The 22536-nt window shown below is 34.9% G+C and overlaps 1 protein-coding gene across 13 annotated transcripts in view; it reads right to left on the reverse strand.

The window, feature by feature from the left end:
• KCNC2 (potassium voltage-gated channel subfamily C member 2) overlaps nucleotides 1-22536 on the reverse strand; it is a 173057-nt gene that overhangs the window by 74438 nt on the left and 76083 nt on the right. The gene's annotated exons all lie outside the window — the stretch shown is intronic.

Consider the following 22536-nt stretch of genomic DNA (forward strand, 5'->3'; position numbering starts at 1 on the left):
AAGAGAACAAAAGATGGCTGAGCCATGTGCCTTGTAAAGCACATAAGTAGATCTATACGGATGATCTCCATGAAGGGGATAGCAATTGATATGTGGTGTTCTAATTATGGATTCTTTTTGGAAGTCTTTTCAATGTAATGTATTTAATTATAAAATACTTTCTACATATATATAACTTATATACATATATATTAAAGTTATAAAGTTGTAAAGCAAAAAAGAAAATAAATATTCAGGAGCCAAACAACTACCTAATTGTCCTAACCCCTTGACACTAGGCTATGACCCCTCTGCCATACTGCACAGGAAGTGGCCACTAAAATTTTCTTGTTTTCCCTGAATTTTATGCATCTTAAAAATATGCTTTGTTATTCTTGTTTTTGATATTTATAAAAACTGTCATTAGACTATATGCAATTTTATGGAACTTACTTTTAATGCAATAATATGTCCATGAAATCCATTTTTTATAGATGATTTGCCTTCACTTAATCAATGAGAATATTTAAAAATTATCAAATTTTTCACACAATGCTGGTGGAATAGCTTGTTGAAGAAACTTTAAAAATAAAATCACTGTGTTAGCTGTTTATATGTGCTGTAATTCTCTGTGTTCATAAAGGAAGATAATATTTTAGAGTGCATGTATTCTTCACCCTCCCTTCATCCTCTTCTAGTCTACAGATTTTGAGGAGATAGTTTAATATTTTTAGTTTCAGACATTAAATTTTCTATTTTTCTATTTTAAGTTTTCTATTTTTCTATTAACAATCTATTGCATGAACCCATTGCACTGCTTATCCATTTTCCTCTAAGAGAACATTGGTGGTTACCAGTTACAAACAGTATTGCTATGAACAATTGTGTACACATTTCCTGGTGAAAGAGTTTCTCTAAAGAATATGCCAAAGAGTAGAATTAAATATACTGACTTATTGTATATCAATAAATATCCTTTTTACAAGGTGATACCAAATGTTTATTTATTTTCAAAGTGATTTTTTTCTCCAATTTTTATTGGTACCAATAATATATGAGTTTCTGCTGAAAATTGCCAAGTTTTGACATTTTCATTAAGTATTCTTAACATCTGAAGCCATGCATTAAAATAGAAAACGTAATGTCTGAAACTAAAAATATTAAACTATCCCTTCAAAATCTATAGACTAGAAGAGGATGAAGGGAGGGTGAAGAATACATGCACTCTAAAATATTATCTTCCTTTATGAACACAGAGAATTACAGCACATATAAACAGCTAACACAGTGATTTTATTTTTAAAGTTTCTTCAACAAGCTATTCCACCAGTGTTGTGTGAAAAATTCAATAATTTTTAAATATTCTCATTGATTAAAAAAATATATTCTATTAAAAAATGATGAAAACTCAATAAAATTCAATAGGAAAAAATTCAATAAAAAATCAAATACTCTATGCAATTTATACTAGATTTTGTATCTGTAAATAATTTTTAAATATCTTTTTAATTAAAATACAAAATGTCTGTTACAATTTATTTTTTGTTAACTTAACTATAATTATCTATCACTTTATATAATGTGAGAAATACAAAAATAAAAAATAAGTTAGCCCAAAAGATTACTAACATTTTAAGAAGAGTTACAGTTCTACTCTATGCTTATGAAACATTCAGAATTCACAAATTATTCTCCAACTATTAAATATAAAGAAAAAAATATTTCAGTTGAAGTTATCTGAATTAAGTATAAAGATAAATCCTCCTTGATAGCACCACTGAAGATTACATTTAGTTTCAAAGGACTTCTAAGAAGCAGAATTTTTAAATCTTCAAAAGTTCTGTGTTTTTTCTGTTAACTCTTCCTACAATTTCCCTATCTCTGTGTGTTATCACTTTCTGAGGTCTCGTCACTACATTTTTATTTTATCTTATCTAAAAAATTATACTGCATCCCTATTCTCTCCATTTACTTCTTTTTACTTATTTATCTGATCCAGTATTTCCTTTCTTAACTCATAAGCTGCACATTTCTACTTGTTGTCTTCATTTTTCTGTAAGACCAAAATGTTCCTGAATTGATAAATTTAAGCCTGAACTGTATTAGTAAGAAATATCCTCCAAAATTTAGGCCCAATCAGCTACCAAAAAATGTAACAAGCCATCAAAATACATAAAATCCATATAACTGAGCTTAAAGAGACCAATAATCTAATAGACATATTAAGTACATTACTTTTGAATTAACAGTAACCATACAAAGGATAAACACTGATTAAAAAGTCACCATGCCAAAACTAAAAATTTTAAAATATAGGAGGTGCCACTTTACAATTGCCTACGGTAGGCAAATATTCAGTCTTTTCTTGACAATCAGCATTGCCTTGATGTTGAAATAATATGAAAATTGAACTTCATAAAAATTCTCAAATCTATGCAAGGCAAAATAAATATAGTTTAACCAGGAAACTTGAATTTAATTTACAAGGTAACTCAAAGGATGAGCAATAAGTAATCTAACATAATTCAGAAGACGTCAAAAGTGAGAAGCATCTTGTAGGCTAGAAACTGATGCTTGTTATTATTTATCTACCAACATTTGAACATCTGGAATGTTCAAAGTGAAGATATATACATAATGATGTCTATCATTTGACAAATGCAAATGCTTTAAAATTAATGTACTAACATTAATCATAATGTTCATATCAAGCGATTTGGACCAGTAAGGTAAACATACTTAAGTTTCATAATAAAAGACCTCAATACTATCTCTTGAAAGCTGAATTCTCAACCTTGATTCACATATATCAGTCATTTAAATATGTAGTTTCTGACCATTAGAACTTTAAAACCACTATTTCCTCCTGTAATTTTCAGAAAAAAATAAAAGGAAAATAAAAATAAAGAATTCTCCTCAGTATCATCGTTCGAAATATTCTTACATTTAGGTTTATATTTATAAAGGAATAATACCATCCTGTGTCAGGATTCTGGCCTGTTAAAATGCCTATTCTGCAATCCAGCCTCCTTACCAACACCTCCAAATGTCATACCCACCCTCTCTTCAAATGGAGTTTAGAGAGACTAAGAACACATGGGCTGCCCACTATGAGAAACTGTCAATTAAATCTCAGAAGTCCATCTTTGCAAATTCACAATATAGGTAGAGAAACAGGGGAGTAGAACCTCTTATCTATTTTGTATCTTGATTCTGAAGTGCAGTCTTGTCCGCGTCCTTTACAGGGCATTGGTCCGTCCTTCAGCCGTGGATTGTAAGAATACTGTGCTGATACTACAACACACAGTTTCGGGCCACTTTCAATCTCTCCAGGGAAAAGAGTTTGGTTTTCATTAGAATCCAGCTTAATTACGGCTTATTTATTTGTAAGCCTATATCCTTACCCAAAGAAACACACATACACATATATGCACACACACACATTGTCACTGAAAGTTTAATCTCATAGACCATAGCTTCAGATGAATCAAAAGAAGACTCAGAAAATTTAATTAATCTAATTTACACTTTAATTTTATTCAACTAAATTTTTAATTTGAAGTGGAATGACTCTCAAAATCTGTTGGAATATATAAAATATTCAACCAACATGAGAGTGCTTTTGACTTTTTGGCTTACAGACCGAGAAACAGTTATGGATAGGTATATTTTAATAAAAGCTATCGCTAAAGAAAAAATATCTAAAATTAAAAATTAGATTACAGACAGTTGGTAGGTTGGACGCTTCCCTCGTTTTGTACCCTACAGCAAATCTATCAGCAAATATGGTGGGTTCTTGTTTCCAAACATCTTGCAGGCATTATTCATTTACTTGACAAATATATATGTAACATCTAATAAATACCAAGCACTATGCTAGTAACAGAGACATAGTGGTAAGCAAAATGGACTACTTCTTGGCCTCCTTTAAGTCTTGGCCTCCTGAGCCTGTATTCTGTAATGTTCTGCTGCTACGAGTAAGGGCTATAAAGAAAAATATATCGGGGTAAGGAAATGTTAGAAGATGTTACTACATTTATGGGAATTACAACCCAAAGAAGTAGCAGTTGATCAAAGCCTGAGTGATGTGAGGAACTGAGCCTTCCTCCACACATGTGCAAAGGACCTGGGGTCCTCACTGAGGTTCACAAATACTACTTCACGTCATACTATTTTATAGTTCTCTTCCTAAAATGCCTTCAAACTCCTGCCGTCTTTTAGAATACACGGAATTATTTGTGTTGCCTTAGTCCTTTCTCCAAAAGCAACATTCAACTTCTACTTTTTTTTTTTTTTTTTTTTTTTTTTTTTGAGAAGGAGTCTCGCTGTCACCCAGGCTGGAGTGCAGTGGAAAGATCTCGGCTCACGGCAGGCTCCGCCGCCCGGGGTTCACGCCATTCTCCTGCCTCAGCCTCCCGAGTAGCTGGGACTACGGGTGCCCGCCACCACGCCCGGCTAATTTTTTGTATTTTTAGTAGAGACAGGGTTTCACCGTGTTAGCCAGGATGGTCTCGATCTCCTGACCTCGTGATCCGCCCGCCTCGGCCTCCCAAAGTGCTGGGATTACAAGCGTGAGCCACCGCGCCCGGCCCAACTTCTACTTTTGATGACTAGCTCTGTATTCACTTATTGTGATCTGTACCAAATGTCATTGCACTTAGAATCTAAAAGAGAAAACTGATACTTATGGAACTTCTAATCTGAACCAGGATCTCAGCCAGTAATCCTTCCACACATTATCTGATTTTATCTTCATGATACTTCTATGAGGTAGGCATGGTTATTCAATTTTACAGATGAAGAAGCTGAGCTTCTGAGAGATGCTGATCATACATCTATTAAATGGCAAATCCAAAATCTGTACTCAGTTTTGAATAACTCTAAATTTCATCTACTTCATTTTGTTTATTTACTTATTTATTTATGCTCCCATATCAAAAACAAAGTTTGTCCCATGTCTCATTACCAAGTTTGGGAGCCAGATGATTATTAGTGCTTTTGCCAGGAATTCTGTTCGTCTTCTCCTCTGCATATCAAAGTCTTCAGGGGCTAGCATGTCAGAATACTTTTCCGAATTAGTTCAGGTCACATCGATGCATCTTCTCTAGACTGGTACACTTGGAATCAGAATTGCATAGATTGGTACCTATTTATTTCTCTACTTGTGTGATTCTTCATATCTTTTTTTAAACAAAATTATTTAATTATTTAAACAAAATTATTTAAGAAACAAAATTATTAAGAATGAGAGCTCTGGACACCCTCCCCCCAAAATAATGAATATAATTACAATATTGTGCATACCTGAAACTCATCTCTGGACTCCCTGCTTTGAATGCATTTATTTAAACTACTCAAGAAAATTACAGGTTGCTTGAGAGCAGCAACTATAATTTATTTTTTCTTGAGCTCCCTGCAGTGCCTGGAACAGTGCTGAATAAATACTAAGTGACTGGCCTGTCAAGGAACCTTGTGCTTTATATTTTTTAAGTGATAGGTTTTCAGCATAAACCCATCTAATTTCAATAAAAATGTTGTATGCATTTTGCAGCACCCAAAGATCAGGGGATTATACCTTTACAAAGGGAGCACAAAATGGTTCAGCATCACCATTTGAGGGTCATCAAGCAATGAATTCCAAAGCCGGTTGCAGGACCTGAATTTACATGTTTCAAAGGAGGGTCTGAAGGGAACTAGAAAGACAGCTGAACTCAGCTGGGAAATCTCATACTCTGCCTCAAAAAGAATATCAGAAGAAAATGTCCTCTTAGTGATATTGTTGGAATTATTATTAAAATAATAATGATAAAGTTAAGGGAAATATGATTAGACTCCAGAAAGAAGACTATAAAAGCAGCTACTAAAAATCACTGTTATGAATTCTCTCTCCAATTCACATAACATTATTTTCTTATTCAGATTCAAATGAAATGAACATTCTGAGAAAACTGGCTGAATATACATATTCCAATAGAGGAAGATACTATAATAGCAAAACAACATTTAAAAATAGCTAAATAGGAGCAGTGGAAATAAAAGACAAAACACGATATTGTATCTTGAAATTCAGATCACTAAATAACAAAAGGACATTTAAAAGTAGAACAAAAGGGTCACATAGGAAAGGCTGGTTAAAACAATGCCATTCCCAACATTCTCTGTCCTGGCAGTCTCAGCCTGTAGCCTGCAGCCACCCTTCTTAACAGACACCAAATGCTGACCCTCCTCCCCCCGGCCAACGCACACATATCTGCAACTCATGGTTGATACAACTAATTCCCTGCTGCCCACCCGCCTCCAAAGAAAACAGCTTTGCCTTCATCATCTCACTTTAAAGGGTAGCATCTCATCTGCTCTAGCTATCATTTCCAGTGTAGCATAAGAAAGCTTCCCTTACAATTGTTCTCCCTACGATTCCATTCACATAGCAACACATTTTTTTGCTTCTGTTTTGGGCACAGTTACTCCCTGACTCTCATTATCACCAGTAATTGGGCTTTTTTGCATTGTGGTTTAAAAAAAAATAAAGGAAAGGGAAGACAAAAAGAAAGAAAGAACTTCCAGATTTAATTATACATTTGTCTCTATACACTGAGAAGCTTCTCGGTTTAAAGGCTTACTGTTTTTTATGCTTTCTGACGCTTTGAGAAGTTTTATTTTGAATTCATTTTGCCTGCTCCTTTCAAAATATATAAAGGAGAAAATCTGGAAAAAATACAAGCTGCGCTGTCAACAGGCTGGCCCTGCATTTCTTTTATTATCTTGACTACAACCACCAATAGGACAGCAGACAACTTACATAAATTATCTGTAAAACAACTGTCCCTCAAAAAGACTGCAACACTGACTTTCTTTTGTAGCAATTGTTAGTCTCATGGGTACTCTTGAAGGGTCCAATAAATGGCTTTATAGTCAAAAGCCATTTTTCCACATCCCAGTCACTTCGCTACACTTTTCATCATTACTTACTCCTTAACAAAGGTAGAGAGTATTCAGGGAATTTTTTAAGAAAAGGAAATTAGCAATACATAAGAGCAAACTAAAATATTAGAACTCTTAGGTTTGGAAGGATAAGGTGGAGAGGGCAATAGTTAAAGTTTAAATCAATTAAATAATAATATATTACATATATATTTATTATAATATATAATAGCATATACACACTCTTTAACATTTATAATGGCATGTAAATATGGAAATTATAGTGCCTTCTTCATCGGTTTTTAAATGAAGATCATATGAGTTAATACTTAAAAGTGTTTAAAAGAATGCGTGCCATAATTTAGGGCAATGAAGTTTGGGCATTACACAACTAAAGAGGTTACGACTCACCCATACCATAGATTGGTCCCCTGGAGTTGTGCAACTCAGTGATCCTGCATAGTAATCAATATATTTTAAAATTATTTGTCTATGTATGTCCCTACCCCATCATGCTGGACTGTCTCAAAACAAGACTCATCCTTCATTTTTGTACCTCAGTCCTAACACAAGGCCTTCAAAGGTAAGCAACGGCATTTTTAGAGCTTCCCAACATCTCTAAAATTTAGATAGAGCAGAAATTACAATCTCATTTAGACAAATCAAGAAGCCAAGTCTCAGAGAGTATAAGTGACTTAATTAAGGTCTTTCAGTTAAATGAGCATATACTGAGCACCATTACAGAATAACCTACAATGAGCCAGACTTCAAGGTACAGCTGAGAACAGTACATGCACAATACTACAGAACAGCTAACATTTCAATGGAGAGAAACAGGTAATAGCAGGTAAACAAATAAAATTAAATAACTTCAGATATTACAAATCAGCAAAATGAAGACAATAAGGTGGGTGGCAGGTTTATATAATGTACTTGGGACAAACCCCTCTAAAGAGTGAAAATTTCAACCTCATTGCTGAGGGTTGTCATGTAAGAATTAGGAGGACAAGCATTACAAGCAGAAGAAAGTCAAAGCTCCAGACCTGAAGCATGCTGGCAAAGAGCAGAAAGAAGACCAGTGGGGCCAGAATGCTATGAGGAAGCAGACGTTTTTAGCAAGAAGTCAGAAGGAAAGGCTGGGCATTAGAGGTCATGGTAAAGAAAACAGATTTTATTCTGGTTAAGAAGGGAAGCAGTGAGATTTAATTTAAACTTTAGAAAACTTAATGCAGCTAATATGGAGTAAGTGAGGTAAGAAAGTGACAGAAAAATCGGTTAAGGATTTAGTGCAGTAATCCAGGAGAGAGACTATGTTTTGTATTAGATCCCTTTCTACCACTGTAAGAGACAGAACATCTAACCAGACAGAATATAATAGAGATTAAATCTGACATCCCTGAATTTTATGCTTTCATGGTTTATAGGCAGAGGAAACTACACTGGAAAAGGAGAAATTTGCTTACAAAACAAGTATGATGCCTACACCTTACTTTTGATCAACTCCACGGTAAGTTAACAGGCCTGGTGAGAATCCATCTAAATCATAGTGGGACACTGAGATTACAAAGTATAAAACAACAAACGAATTAATTGAAATGGTACATGGAATGTGTTTGCTGAATACCCCCTTCCATGGTATCCTTTAAGTCATTTCCTTTTCACAAAATGGCTCTGTCAAATAGATTAATATTATACACAATGGGGTAACTGACAGACTGGGATCTGAGGCTGCTCACCGTTGTTTTCAGGAATATAACAAAAACAGCATGCAGAGGCTGCCAAATGAAGTATTCATAGGTAACTTCAAAATGTAGGTTTTGTTTAAAATGTGGCTTTGCCCAAAACTAATCACTGCTAGGAAGGTGGATATTTTCTGTCTCTAGCAGAGATCGTGAAAAGGGTTAGTTAAGTGCTTTCCCTTACAATGTCTCACATGATCCTCAAAATAACACTATAATAATTGGTATCTTCATTATTCAGATGAATAAACATATTCAGAGAAATTGGTGACTTGACCATGAAAACTTAACCATAACAGGTGAAGTGGGCCAGAATTTGAAACCAGTTCAACTTTCAAGGTCATGTTACTTCTATCACTCTGCATTGTTTGCATTTAGTAAAGACTCTTGACCCAGAAAGCTGCATAGGTCCAGGGTAGACTGCATAGGCTTTGAGGTTGTTCTGTGCACCAACTCTGCTCCTTCACTTGGAAAGCTTTCCGTATCTGAAAGTTTTCAGTTTCCTCATATATAAAATGGTGATAACAACCTCCACCACAAAGATTTTCTTTGAGAATTAAGACAACATAAGCAAAAAGTTTGGTGTAATATTTTGGTCAACAACAGTAACTAAATACACGGTAGTTTAAGAAACAGATGACCCTTTCCACTGAATAAAGATATCTGATTATATCTGATAATAATTCTGATTATCTTTAGAATACAACTATAAAACCAAATCCGGCAAAATGTGAATCAGAGAGTTATCATGCTCTGCATAAAGCTTTTGAAGAGCATTTCCAGCCCATCATCTCCATCTCGCTTATAATTAATATAAGACTGGGGATTCAAGTGCAATAAATACAGAATGAATAAAACAGAAGGCTAAGTCTCTCATGAGCTTCAGTTTGATATTTCTAGTCACTTGCATTTAAGGGGAATATAGAACAACACGTTTTCCATTATACCCAAATACTGTATCATTTTAATAGTTGCAGAGATTCCACAGTATAGCTACAGTGTCTTGTCAATATTCACAACTGATTTATGTTGCAGTATAGACCACAGACAGATTCCTGGGCATCTTGGCATTGAGGCTTGGCAGAAAGCCTCCTGCCCTGGCCTTGAACCAGGAATCATAGACTCCCCGCTGCTGGCATCCCACAACCCTATATTCTAAATCTGGCAAGATTTACAGCTGGTATTGCACATAGCAGCACTTCTTTGTAATGCCATTTCTTGAGCCCAGCCAGTTCTTTACACAGCTGGAAAAAATCCATATGCTATCTCTAAATCCTAGGCACTAGCACTCTTGAACTTCTGAAGCTGCTTGGAGTAAGATCACAACTGAAGCCAAAGCCATGAAAAGAATATCCTGTCCCTGACACAGAAGTGCTAAAATTGATGGAAGACTCTGGCAACAAGGAGAGACTCTTACAAAAGACTCCTTGACATGTGATTATTAATTACCCTGCCAGGAAAGGCAGTTGCTGGACCTTAGTTAAGTGTCTCTTGTAAGAGGAGATATGGGAATTATTTGAGAGGGGCTCCATAGTATGTTTTGCAGAGGGCCTTGAGATTGTACTCTTGATTATTAGCAGCTTACATCTTTTCATTTCTTTTTCCATTGCAATACTTTTTCCTTAAGTGAGAGCTCTGAGTATGAATCAACAAAAGACTTAACCCTATACATTTTTTAATAACAGATGAAGCTATATTGTATCCGCATTTCATTTCCCTCTGCAACTAATATAGGGCAACTTTCCAACAGCCACCATTTGCACAGTGTCTGTATACAGCTCTCTCTGGACCACGGCATCCATGATGCTAGGACTGGCCTTGGTATCCTCTGTGTTTCCATTCCTAACCCTTACAATGTTTCCAGTTCTCAGTTTATCTCACCCCTATTTCCTAATGCTACGAATATTCATGATCACTGCTACTGAATTCCTGACTTGGCTCTTAAATACATATTTGATTTCAATGAATTTCCTGTTAATTACAGCTGCTTTGTTTTCAAATTTTTCCCTTTTGGGTCTCATAAAGAAACCAAGCATTCTGTCTTCCAATGTCAGCTGATTTAGGACATTTTGCTAAGTCCCCTTTTTCATTCTGCAATTAGTGAGCACAGGGCCAGGCATAGTGTGAAGCACTAAAGACAATACAGGGAAAAATAGGCATGATCTCTGCCCTCAAGAAGGAATGGATACTAAACAAGTAATCACACACATAACTAGAAAATGTAAGTTGTCATATGCGCTAGGAAAATAAATATAGGGGTGGGAGGCAGAAAAGGAAGTTTCCCTGAGGAAGTGATTGCCTTTGTCACAGGACCATAATCACTCTTTTTTGTTTAATTGTGCATTTTGATTAGCTATTGAAAGCAGAATGTTGTATTAGTTGGGTTAATATTCAGCATGTGATTCAGATACTCTGCAGCTGTGCAGAGAGAGCTAAGTCCTGTTTCTTTTGAAATTTCCTACGGAACAGAAGCAATCATTCCCCTGGGCATATTGGATAGATTAAAGTGAGGGTTACTCACTTGTCAGCTCAATTGTAACATCAGAGCAAAGTTCTCCATTCTGTTTCTGGCATTCACCATGATCCTTGACCACCTCTACTTTACAGAAAAGAAAAGTGAGGCCCTTTTTATTACTGAGTTTTCCCAAAGACTTCTGCAAGTTCAAGAATGCAGAACTCCTGGTTATCAGCTTCTTGAACACTGACTCAGTGTCAAGTGTGAGTGATAGGAATCCTCACTTGGAGGCCACTGCTGACACCACTTACCTATTAGACCATATAGTGACCTAGCCGAAGTACTTAGAAGAATGGAACAAGGAAAGAGAAGGACCATCTGGAGAAATCACAGGTCAACATCCATTACCACCAAGACAAAACTTTCAGTCCTCTTACAAGAACAGTGGAGACATCTCTGCCCTCTTATAGATCCATGGACAACAGAGTTCATTTGTTTGTGTTAGGGAGAAGGGAAATGGGAGCTGTTTTGTACCAGGCATGACAGGAGGTACCCTCCAAAATTGGCCATTCAAATATCACAACAGTCTTATGAGCAGGCACCATAATTCCCATTTCACAAAGAAACTGAGTCCCAGCACTATTTATAAGGTAGAAAGAGAAGAGCCCATTTCAGAACTCATGTAGGTGAGTAACATAAGAATGAGCATATAATCAAAGCAGTACAGAATTGGAGATCAAAGAGTAAGTCTAAAGTCCTAACTCTTCCCATCTATGAGTATGTGATCTTAGACATTCATTAATCCTATGAACTGATCAGTAGTCCTACATTTAAGATAAGGAAAGTAGAATTCATCTCCTCCACATGGCTTTAGAATCAAAGAAAATCATGTCAAAGCATATGAAAATCTATTATAGAATTTTCGTAGTTGGTCTGTTAGGGCAAATAAAGACTATTACAATTAAAAGACATCAAAGCAAACCAGCAAGTACAAACATGTTTTTGTTCATCTATGAAATATTCATTATCATCTAGTATTTGCTAAGGTTGTATACTGAAACATCAGATACTAGTAAAAATCAGAAAGCGGAAAAGATATCGGAAAGTGGTAAAGGTTATAATTTCACCAAAACAACATATTCTTTGTAACTTAGTTTTATTTTCACAGGAGACTATTTTATTTAATTCAGGTCTTAGGCCAATCTGCCTTGATAATTTACAAGGATATTTTATCCACTTTTATATTGTTTAAATTGAGTTTGTAGCTAATTCTAAGTGAAATAAAATCTGTATCTAACCAGATCAAATAATTACATTAAATTAAATACATTCCTTTAAAAAGTAAGTACAAATTTTATTTAAAAATAAATAAAATGAAATAAAGATTGGAATATAGGCCTTTAAAAGATGATTTTTCTCTAATTTCATTACATAAATTTAAGATGCCACTTTAAGTTTCAGTTTCAAAATCAGGTACAGAAGAGACATGCATGAAAAAATAATTGTTTTCAAGGAAGTTTTTACTGCATAGATTAAGCCTAAAGACTCAGCTAGTTTAATTGGCTTAGAATCAATGATACGTAAATCTAAGTTGAGTATTGCTTGAAACCAGTTCTATTCTTAATAGCACAAAAATAGATACAATAAAATACTTCTCTTCTAATTAAATGTTTTAAAAATACACTTAAGGAGAAGAGCAAAACAAACAGTTTGGTATCCACCCAACATCCTAAGCAACCACTTTCCCAAATGCCTCCTTTAGAACTGAACAGGCAGTTTCTAACCCTTAGTTCTGCCCAGTGTTATCTTCCCTAATTATTCATTCTGTCAAGGAAACCAATAGAGCAACATCCTCTCTCCTTTTTCCTAGGGAACATCCCAAATGTGTCTGAGGACAAACTTTATCGTCCTGATTCTAAACCAATAGAGTACAACCCAGTACAGTCTGAATATACCACCACAACTGAGGTATGCACCACCCTACTATCTTCTCTTCTTTAATTTTTTCCTACCACGGTGGAAAACTTGGAAACCTGATTCTCTTAGGGACCCCAGGGATCAGTAAGCATTACACAGAATCAAAGAAAACAGGAGAAACTTCAAAATCAGCCAAAACTCAATATATTGGTTATAGAGGAAGTTCTCCAAAGGTTGTCAAAAGCCAAAACTGAATACCACTTTTGCAACACAGTGCAGCCATTCTTCAATCAACACTACGATTTCTAAAATCTTATATGTTCCCCGTTCATCTAATCAAGCAAATAAAATTTTACCTAAAATAACTTAAAAAAACTCACCAAATTTCTTTAAAAAGGCCAAAGCTTTCAAATCTTGCTGCATGAAACTTGATCTTCTGTGTTCAGGGTTTGGTTCTGTATGTGCTGAAGTCACTTGCTTTCCCTAAATAAATTTTTACATTGTATATAACTCCAGAGGAAAAAGCAATCTGTCCTCTGCAGATCAATGTTTATGCTTCAAAGAAAAACAGACATATGGTTAATCTAGGGGATTTGTTCACCCCTAAACGCCTTTACACTGTATGTTTTTTAAAGTTAAAAGGCTCCAGGTTTACTTGATCAAAATCTTTAGCTCTATGAAAATTTACTACCCAGCAGCTAACCAGCTGTTTAATACTTTCACTAAGGCCGATTGCAATAACAGGGATTTAATGATATAAAAACATGAACTGTTGGTAGAGAGGACTTTTAATGTGCTTTAATGGGTTATTAAGGATTAAGAGTCTGAGATTATTTAAGTGTGCAGTCATACAGAGAAACAAAATAATGAGCTCTGGATATCCCTCACGGATGTATGATTCTGCAGAAATAAGCCATGGCACAGGTGAGTCTTTGAAGATAAAGATGTTTTATATACATTAAAGAAGGATTAAGATATAAATTCAAGCCATTGTTATTAAATCTCAATGTGCTACCAGACTTATACAATTTAAATTTTTTTAAAAAAATTTTCTTTCTCATTAGTGGTTATAACATTCTGTACAAAAGTTTATAATCTTCCCACCAAAATGTATCATTCTTGATATATTTCTTACTTTCTTAGTTTGTTTCTTTATCTTCATTTCTATGGAGTATACCTTAATAAAAATTTATCAGCCGGGTGCAGTGGCTCACGCCTGTAATCCCAGCACTTTGGAAGGCCGAGGCAGGTGGATCACGAGGTCAGGAGATCGAGACCATCTTGGCTAACACGGTGAAATCCCGCCTCTACTAAAAATACAAAAAAAATTAGCCGGGTGTGGTGGCAGGTGCCTGTAGTCCCAGCTACTCGGGAGGCTGAAGCAGGAGAATGGCATGAACCCAGGAGGCGGAGCTTGTAGTGAGCCAAGATCGCACCACTGCACTCCAGCCTGGGCTACACAGCAAGACTCTGTCTCGGAAAAAAAAAAAAAATCAAAGTTTCTGGGCAAAAATGGTAACCAAGCAGGCAAAGAACATCAAATAGGTTCAGATGACTGACACATGTTCTACCATGACTGGGAATAATTATACCAACTGGAAAACTCATGAGGCTACCATTCTCCTGTACCAATTTGTTCACAAGTGTGGATAGTAAATAGATCAAAAAAGTATACAAAAGCACAAATACAGATTTTGAAAAATAATCTCTAGGTCTTGAACTCAAATCAAAATTAGACAAACCGATTTTGACTTATGAACCAATGATTAGGACCACATGATTATACTGTCATTTTTTTAATAGAAACTTTTCAATATACCCACAATTAAAAGTAATCAACTGTGTTTTTTCAGCAGAAGTTCCAAACCGAGTGAGAAACAGAGGAGCAGATGGGTGTCTTAACTGCTCTATTTGCATATCCTTATGGAATGGTGAAATCTTTCATGTTTGGATATTTCTACTTCACAAAGTGATCATTCTGAATATGAGACATTGCGCTATGCCTTCTGTTTTCATATCACTTTTTGCGAGGTAATTAGCTAGCACTATTAGAATTTGTAGTGTCAGTCATGAGAAGAATTGTGAAGTACATTTCATGGTCATTGCCAATTTATGTGCCAAACTCCCCTTTTGGATTCCCTTTTCTTTTTCATGTGTACCTCTATCAAACTATATACCCTCAGATAACTGGATAACACCTTCAAACTGAATTCATCTCTCTTCCTCATTCCTCATCAGAATTCTGGGCTCTCTCTCCTAGGCTCATCCATTGGGGAATCAAGTGGTCAAATATAAAATTCTATTTGACTATTATCCTTTGAATTTATACAGCAATTTAATATATATTATCTCATTTTTTATAATAACACCATACTATAAATATTATTTTCTTTCTTTTAAACAATAAGGAAACTAAGAACAAAAGATCCAGAAGATGGATATCTGATGAGCTTATGGGCAAGACTATAAAACCCAAGTCTCTCTTCTCTCAATCTCATGCACTTACTACTACACAAAGCAGTAAACAAATTCGTCTTTATAGCATAACCTAGTGCTACATGAATTACTTTCAAATGCATGTTTGCTACTTTGAAGATGGTAAAACTAATAGTCAGTTAATGTGTTATCTCCCTGATAATATTTGCATTTTTAAAAAGAATAACATGGTAAACTATGTCTTTTAAATAAGAAAATGAATTTTCAACCTTGAAATCTCTTTATTCACACACATATTTACTCAACAAATCTTTGCTAAACAACTACCTACAATGTGTCAGACACTGTACAAGGTGCTAAGAATACAACTTGAATGAGGCATTTTTATATCCCTAAGTATTTTATGTAACAGAAAATTTAAAAACACTGTTGATTACAGTAGAGTGTGATAAATTATAAAAAGAGGATTTCCACAGGATGTTACGGAAACAAAGGGAAGTTAATAAGAGGGGGAGAATGTTCCAGGCACTTAAGAGTTTATAAAGAAAGTAGAAATAGCATGAGATGTGGAAGGAACCACAAGACATTCAGAATCGTGCTGGCACAAAGATGAGTCTGAAAATGAAGGGTCTCATGGGTTAAGCTTAAGATTTTAAATCTTATCTTGAACACTGTAGGGTCCCATCAAAAGTTATAAACAAGAACATTTAGGATAAGATATTTGTTATAAAAATATTATTCTAGCAGTAAGGAAAATTAGAAACATGCCTTTGGAAAAGCATTTGGAGCAGGAAGGACTTCCTAGGGTTCTTAAATCACATGGTATAGAGCCAACTCTTTTATCTGTAATTTTCCAGGCATGACATGGCATATTAAAAGAAAAACTTATGTATAATAATCGAAAAGCTTCGAGCTTTCCATCATGCCTACTAAAACAGTGCTGTGTTAAATGTGCCCTGGTCTAGTTAATGTATTGTGTATTTCTAAAAATCTTTGCTTTCTAGTTTTTCTCAGCTAGTGTTTTGGGTTTGGCACTTGTCTCAAAGAGTTATGAATGGGAACTTATGGTGGAAATAACAGAATACAGTCGGTAACAATCTCTGTGCTCTTGCAAAAGTCACATTTTAACAAAGCGAGAATTAGTAGGTACATGACGGTGCTAGTTGAAAATGTAGCTCAAATTAAATTCAAGCAACACTGAAAATTACAGGATCCCTCACTTGCTTTCAGAGAAAAAGGTCAGTTCTTAGCTGTTGACAAGAAGAGAAAAAGGAGGTTGATATTTAAGGAAAATTGCCTATGGCTTTATGGAACCATGGAGAAAACAGGCAGTCTCAATAGTCTGTTTTATTTCATTCTAGTGATTGTTTGGAATTAATGAATAATTGAACATGTCAATTGAAAATATAAATAAAAGGGAAGGGAAGGAAACTAGTTTGATCAGGTAAGCAAAACATGTAGACTCCCATTGCCAAACTGAACAGCTTCAAGAGGGCCAGGAAGCAAATAAAGGCATTGACCTTAGGAGTGAGAAGAATAAAAACTAGACTTGGTAGATAAGTAAATGTGGGGCAGCAAATAGTTCTTTCTCTAAAATGAGGAGGCAGGTGAAAGAGACACAAGATGTGTCATGGTTTTTACCTGTACAAAGGCTGTAGCCGTATAAAAATACATAGAGGAGACTTTTCTCCAAGCTAAGAAAGAGCATCAAACCACAACCACTAATAAAGGTCATAATGATGAACATCTTTAATATTAAAGTGTCATAGCAATGAAAATATCTAGTAATGTAACAGGATTTCCCAGTTTCAGTTGCAATATTGTGGAAAAATCTTATTACCAGACTACCTCTGCAATCTATTTTCTACTACTTTTTCTCCAAATGAATCTACTTTTCTTATTATAATATCTTAAACCTGAAAATATTCACATAATACATTTCAAATGAGAATGGCAATGATAAAGAAAAATCTTCCATGTAATAATCACAAAATTATCCAATGAAAAATAATAACTCAAATTATATGTAATTCTCTGTGGCCCACAATGGAAATCTATTATACTCACTCAGAAGTAGAAATATATTCAACATAAAATGATATTCTTTTAAATATCTAAATAAGCCTTATTTCTGCAGAAAATTGTCCATGACCAAAGCAGTGTAAAAATTGGAGGTGTAAATTCTTACTGGCCAGTCTCACATTCCCATATGCTTTAAAAACCTACCAGGAAACAGCAAGAAGTTTGCATTAGCATATGTGGGCCTCCAAAAATTCCTCATTATTTCATGATTCCAACACCTAATTTACAAAATTAGTTAACATACAGAGTCAACAAATACTCCTATTAAATATTGTTTAAAAAAACTACTTGGAGAATTAAAGTCATAGTTTTAAGTGTAAGAACCTACTCAAAGAAGGGATTAAATAAAACAAAACGGGTCAAAAAATTCTTTGTTACCGAAGACAGCAGAGCATATTTGCACATCAGGATTTTTAGATTTTTACATTTATACAAGCCATACCCAATCTCCTCTGTTCAGAAGAAAAGAAAATCATACTCAGAGTTTTGTTCTTCAAATCCTACAACAGGAAAAAAATAGATATTTAAGCTTCAGAATGGTTTTCACTGCCTGGTTATGTTAGTCAAAAAGAAGGTTAAGCTTTAAACTCATTAATTTCATATAGGAGGCATGGAGAAATGCATACAATCATATAATCACCAGTGGTGAGCCCCATTGTCTGTTGATTCATGCTTCATTTATTCCCATGTTTTCTCTAGAGAAGATGCAATTAGCCTCTCACCTGCTAATCAGATGCAATGGCTTCATGCTTCTCAGCATTTCAATTGATATTGATCCCTGAAACTAAGGTCAGGTTGTCACCAAATAGGAACATATTCTTTACTGACTTTCACAAGCCAAGATACTTTCAGGTTGGAGAAGCAGGCCGAATAGCCATTTAAAGCATGGTTCATAATGAGGTTACCAGGGTGCCAACTTGAAATCCTTGTCAGCTAGTAATAGTTGCTCTATCACTTGGTTATACATTTCATCCCTAACTCCTCTCAAGCTACTGTCTTATAAAGATGGGTTATGGTATCAAGGGCAAAGGAACAGTGGCAGATCAGCACAAACAAACTAACCACCAGATGAACTAGTCCTCAAGTACACTGCACAGCCAGGGAGCCGGGGTGCCATGATACTAACAGTCTACAGAAGAGTTGCCCCCTCAACCGACTCTACCATGATTGCCAGTTAGCCTGGTAATAAATTAACAAACATCCAGTGATTTATATTTTATGGATAAAATGGCTTTTATTGAGCTCATAACTTCCCTACCATTCAGTGCACCAAATGCTAAATATTAAATACACATTTGTGCTTTCACTGGTGTTTAAATCTTATCTTGTTCATTCTAATTTCCTTAAAGGTAGGGCTGTGTGTCTAGCTTTGTAAACACACAGGGCTGTGTGTCTATTCTTTTGGTTCCTTTGTCAGTGCATACCACAATACTTGGCATACAAGAAGTATTTCATATACACAAGTTGAAATAGAGTAAAGTGAGATGAGAAAGTAGAAACTGTACCGGGTGAAGAAATAAAATGATGTTCTGAAATCTCTTTCATGGTGTGGATATCACGCAAAAAAAAAAAAATGGGGATGGAGAGTGCTAGAAACAAAACAATCTGAATGCCCATAATAATCAGTATACCAATAAGATATTCATAAAATGATGCAAGGCCTATGACCTTACTGTAGTTTAATCCGTTTTAGAAGGCTGAGAAATTTATGGCAGCATGGCAATTTAGGTATGTGGTTGACTTGATAAATATCTAAAGAAACATGCAAAAAGAAATCTCATGAATAGTTTCTTAAAGATTATTAGGTCCATATAACACTACCTAAATTCTGTATAGTACCCATAATATGCCAGCCTTTATTCAATCTACAAAATAGTTCTTTTTCTGCTTACCCTTCAGGGTCACCTACCGTGTTTTAAGTGTAGGGAGCTGTCCTAATTGGTTCTAAGGTGATATTCCAAAACAGGTTCTGTACACCAATCTAAAAACTATCTATGTATAATTTCCCAAAGAGATTAGAAACTAATCATAACACATTTTGAGTCTTATTTCATATAATTTTATAAAGATGCACACACACGTACATATACACACACATGTATTTATATCTCTTTCAATTCTTCATCCTCCATTAGGTCTGTCTCCTCTATGTTTCTTTCATATTCTCAATTATAACACTTACAATGGCATAATAATAATTTATATACATGGTTTTATTTTCTACCAGTCCATAAGCTTTTTTGAGAATCTGTTTTCTATTTATCTCTCTCATCCCAGGGCCTAAACTACATAACAAAACACAACACAGCTCTATATAAAATAAACGAATGAATGAATGGTGTAACTAAGCTTTATGCTAGCACCAGTACTAGGAAATGTTAGGGTTGTAAAGATGAATAAAATCTAAATCATGCTCTGAATGAGGCTACAGAAATTATTATAACATAGAAAGTGATGAACACATCAATAAGAAATTATTATAAGGGTGTGATTAACAGCAAATTCATTTCCATCAGGTGGATATTAAAATCACAGGTTATCTGTATTGGTGAGGACAAGGATTTTTTATTTGACTTGGGTATGTTCACGTTTTAAAATCATACAGAAGTTTTCACATATTGTGAAAGGACTCCTAGTAATAAAAAAAAACAGTGCACATGGGCATGGTAAAATGAGGCAGGAAAGACAGATAGGGAAGCTCAGATTTAGTCTACCCTGTAATCCATATCAGCTCACTGGCAATCCTGAGTGAATGACCAACATCTGCCATTCACAGACAAATCAATCCCATCTGTTACGCCTCCTGTTTGGGTGCACCAATGCAATGATGTGTAGAATACCCTTTGGGATATAACTAGAATAAACATATGTTGAGAAAAGGCCTGAGGCTTGGGAGTAGTCATGGTACTTTGCAAATTATCCACCAAAATAAACAAAACTAGATGATCATAAATTTTCACATACATGATGTAACACGTCAGCGAAAATGCCTTAACTAATTACAAAGTGACTCAAAGCATAAAGAAGAAAATATTTCACAGGAAAGATGACTACATTTTTTACTGGCATCTTGAAATTTGCCTTTCAAAATCTACCCAGAAATCAAAAAAGTACATATGAACTTTATAATAATTTATGATAGATCTTGTTCTCAAATATTAATTACATTATTTATTCCTTACACTTAGCAAAAGCATGCTTTTAAAAAAATGTTGGATGATCTTAAAACTAAAGAACTACTGAAAGCAGTGGCTTATAACTGTGATTACAGTAGGCAGAATGGGCCCTCAAATAATGTCCTCAGACTTGTGAATTTGCTATGTTACATGTCAAAAAGGATTTTGCAAATATATTTAAGGTTATGGACATTAAATAGGGAGATTATCCTGAATTATCTGGGTGGGTTCAATCTAATAGATGAGCCCCTAAATGCAGAGCATTTTCTCTGGCTTGTGGTAGAGAGATGTGGCAGAAAGAAAAGTTAAAAAAATTCTAAGGATGAGAAGAACTCAACACATTGTTGCTGGAGCGGGGCTACATAGGAAGCATAACAAGGAAGTCAGGCCCTGTAGGAGTGAAGATGGCCCCCTGACAGCTAGTAAGGAAAGAGGTACCTCAGTTCTACAGGCACAAGGAACTGAATTCATCCAACATCTGAATGAGCTTCACAGCAGAATCTCTCCTAGAGACAGGAACACAGCCCAGGTGACACTCTGATTTCAGCCCTGCAAGACCTTCAGCAAGGAATACAGTTGAACCAGCTTTGCGTGGACTTCTGCCCCACAAAACTGTGAGATAATAAATGGATGTTATTTTAAGCCACGAAGATTGTGTTGTTACAGCAGCCACAGAAAACTAATGCAGAAGCCTTGTCTCTGAAATCAGAAAATTTACTAATTTTATACAAGTTGGTCAAATTTTACAGCTGAGTATAACGTTGAGAAAGTCAAGCTTCCACTTCAAGGTTTTGTAGTTTCACTTGTAAAGTTGAATTAATAAAAGCAATATACCCCTCATAGCCTTTTGGGGGCTATCAGTGAGATACTGCAGGTAATGTGCTTTGCATAGTGCTTGGTATATGATATTTATAATAAATATAAACAAATATTAGCTATTTCTATTGAAAATCAAATGTATTTGTGGAAATATCTAGCTGGATGTATATTTTAGCTACTTTGCAATGTATTTTGCAATGTACCAAAAATAAGTGGATTGATTAATAGAAATAAAGTTAGTTAAATGAATAGATATGTGCAAGAGCAAGCATTATATAGTGTTAATGCCAGAATTGAGGCCATGGGTTTATGGATGTTCACTGTAACATTCTTTCAACATTTTTGTATGCTTGACAATTTTTACTATAAAACTATTGGAACAAAACAAAATTCATGAATACCAGGGACTTTAGGGCAAGGACACATGTTAAGGTGAAACATATTGTTGGCAAAATTGCAACTTTTGAGAGGAAACCTTGGTTGTAGTCATAGCTCCTTCTTTGGCTTTCTCTATCCCATCTTTCTCTGATTTGTTAAGAGAATGAAATTATATAGAGGATGCAAACTCTCAATACAAAATAAAGGGTTTTATGGTGTATTTTCTTACGTGATTAATAATTTTTCACAGTGACACATTTGTATGTCTTAAAATTGACTGATTAAATCAAATTTAAGTGATTCTATAATACTACTGAAGAAATGTAAATTGCATTTAATGACAGCTCCACTACTACTCCAGGTTCCCTACATTTCACTGGATTATCGTTGCTGCTCGACACTGCTTTCATTCATTCCTTACTGACTACCTCTCATCTTTACATTTACATCCTCTGGTTGATGAATTAGTGTGCAAGGTTGCTTCAAATCTTGAATCACTATAAATTCTGGATTACTAAAGACAGAAAAAGTTACTATAAAAATTGACGATAGACTTTATCAACTCTATTATACACCTAGTTTTTCTCCAGAAACCAAATATTTAATAATTATTTTAATAATTAGCTACTTGTAG

Source organism: Pongo pygmaeus, chromosome 10, assembly GCF_028885625.2.
Source record: "Pongo pygmaeus isolate AG05252 chromosome 10, NHGRI_mPonPyg2-v2.0_pri, whole genome shotgun sequence".
In the NCBI taxonomy this organism is placed as follows: Eukaryota; Metazoa; Chordata; class Mammalia; order Primates; family Hominidae; genus Pongo; species Pongo pygmaeus.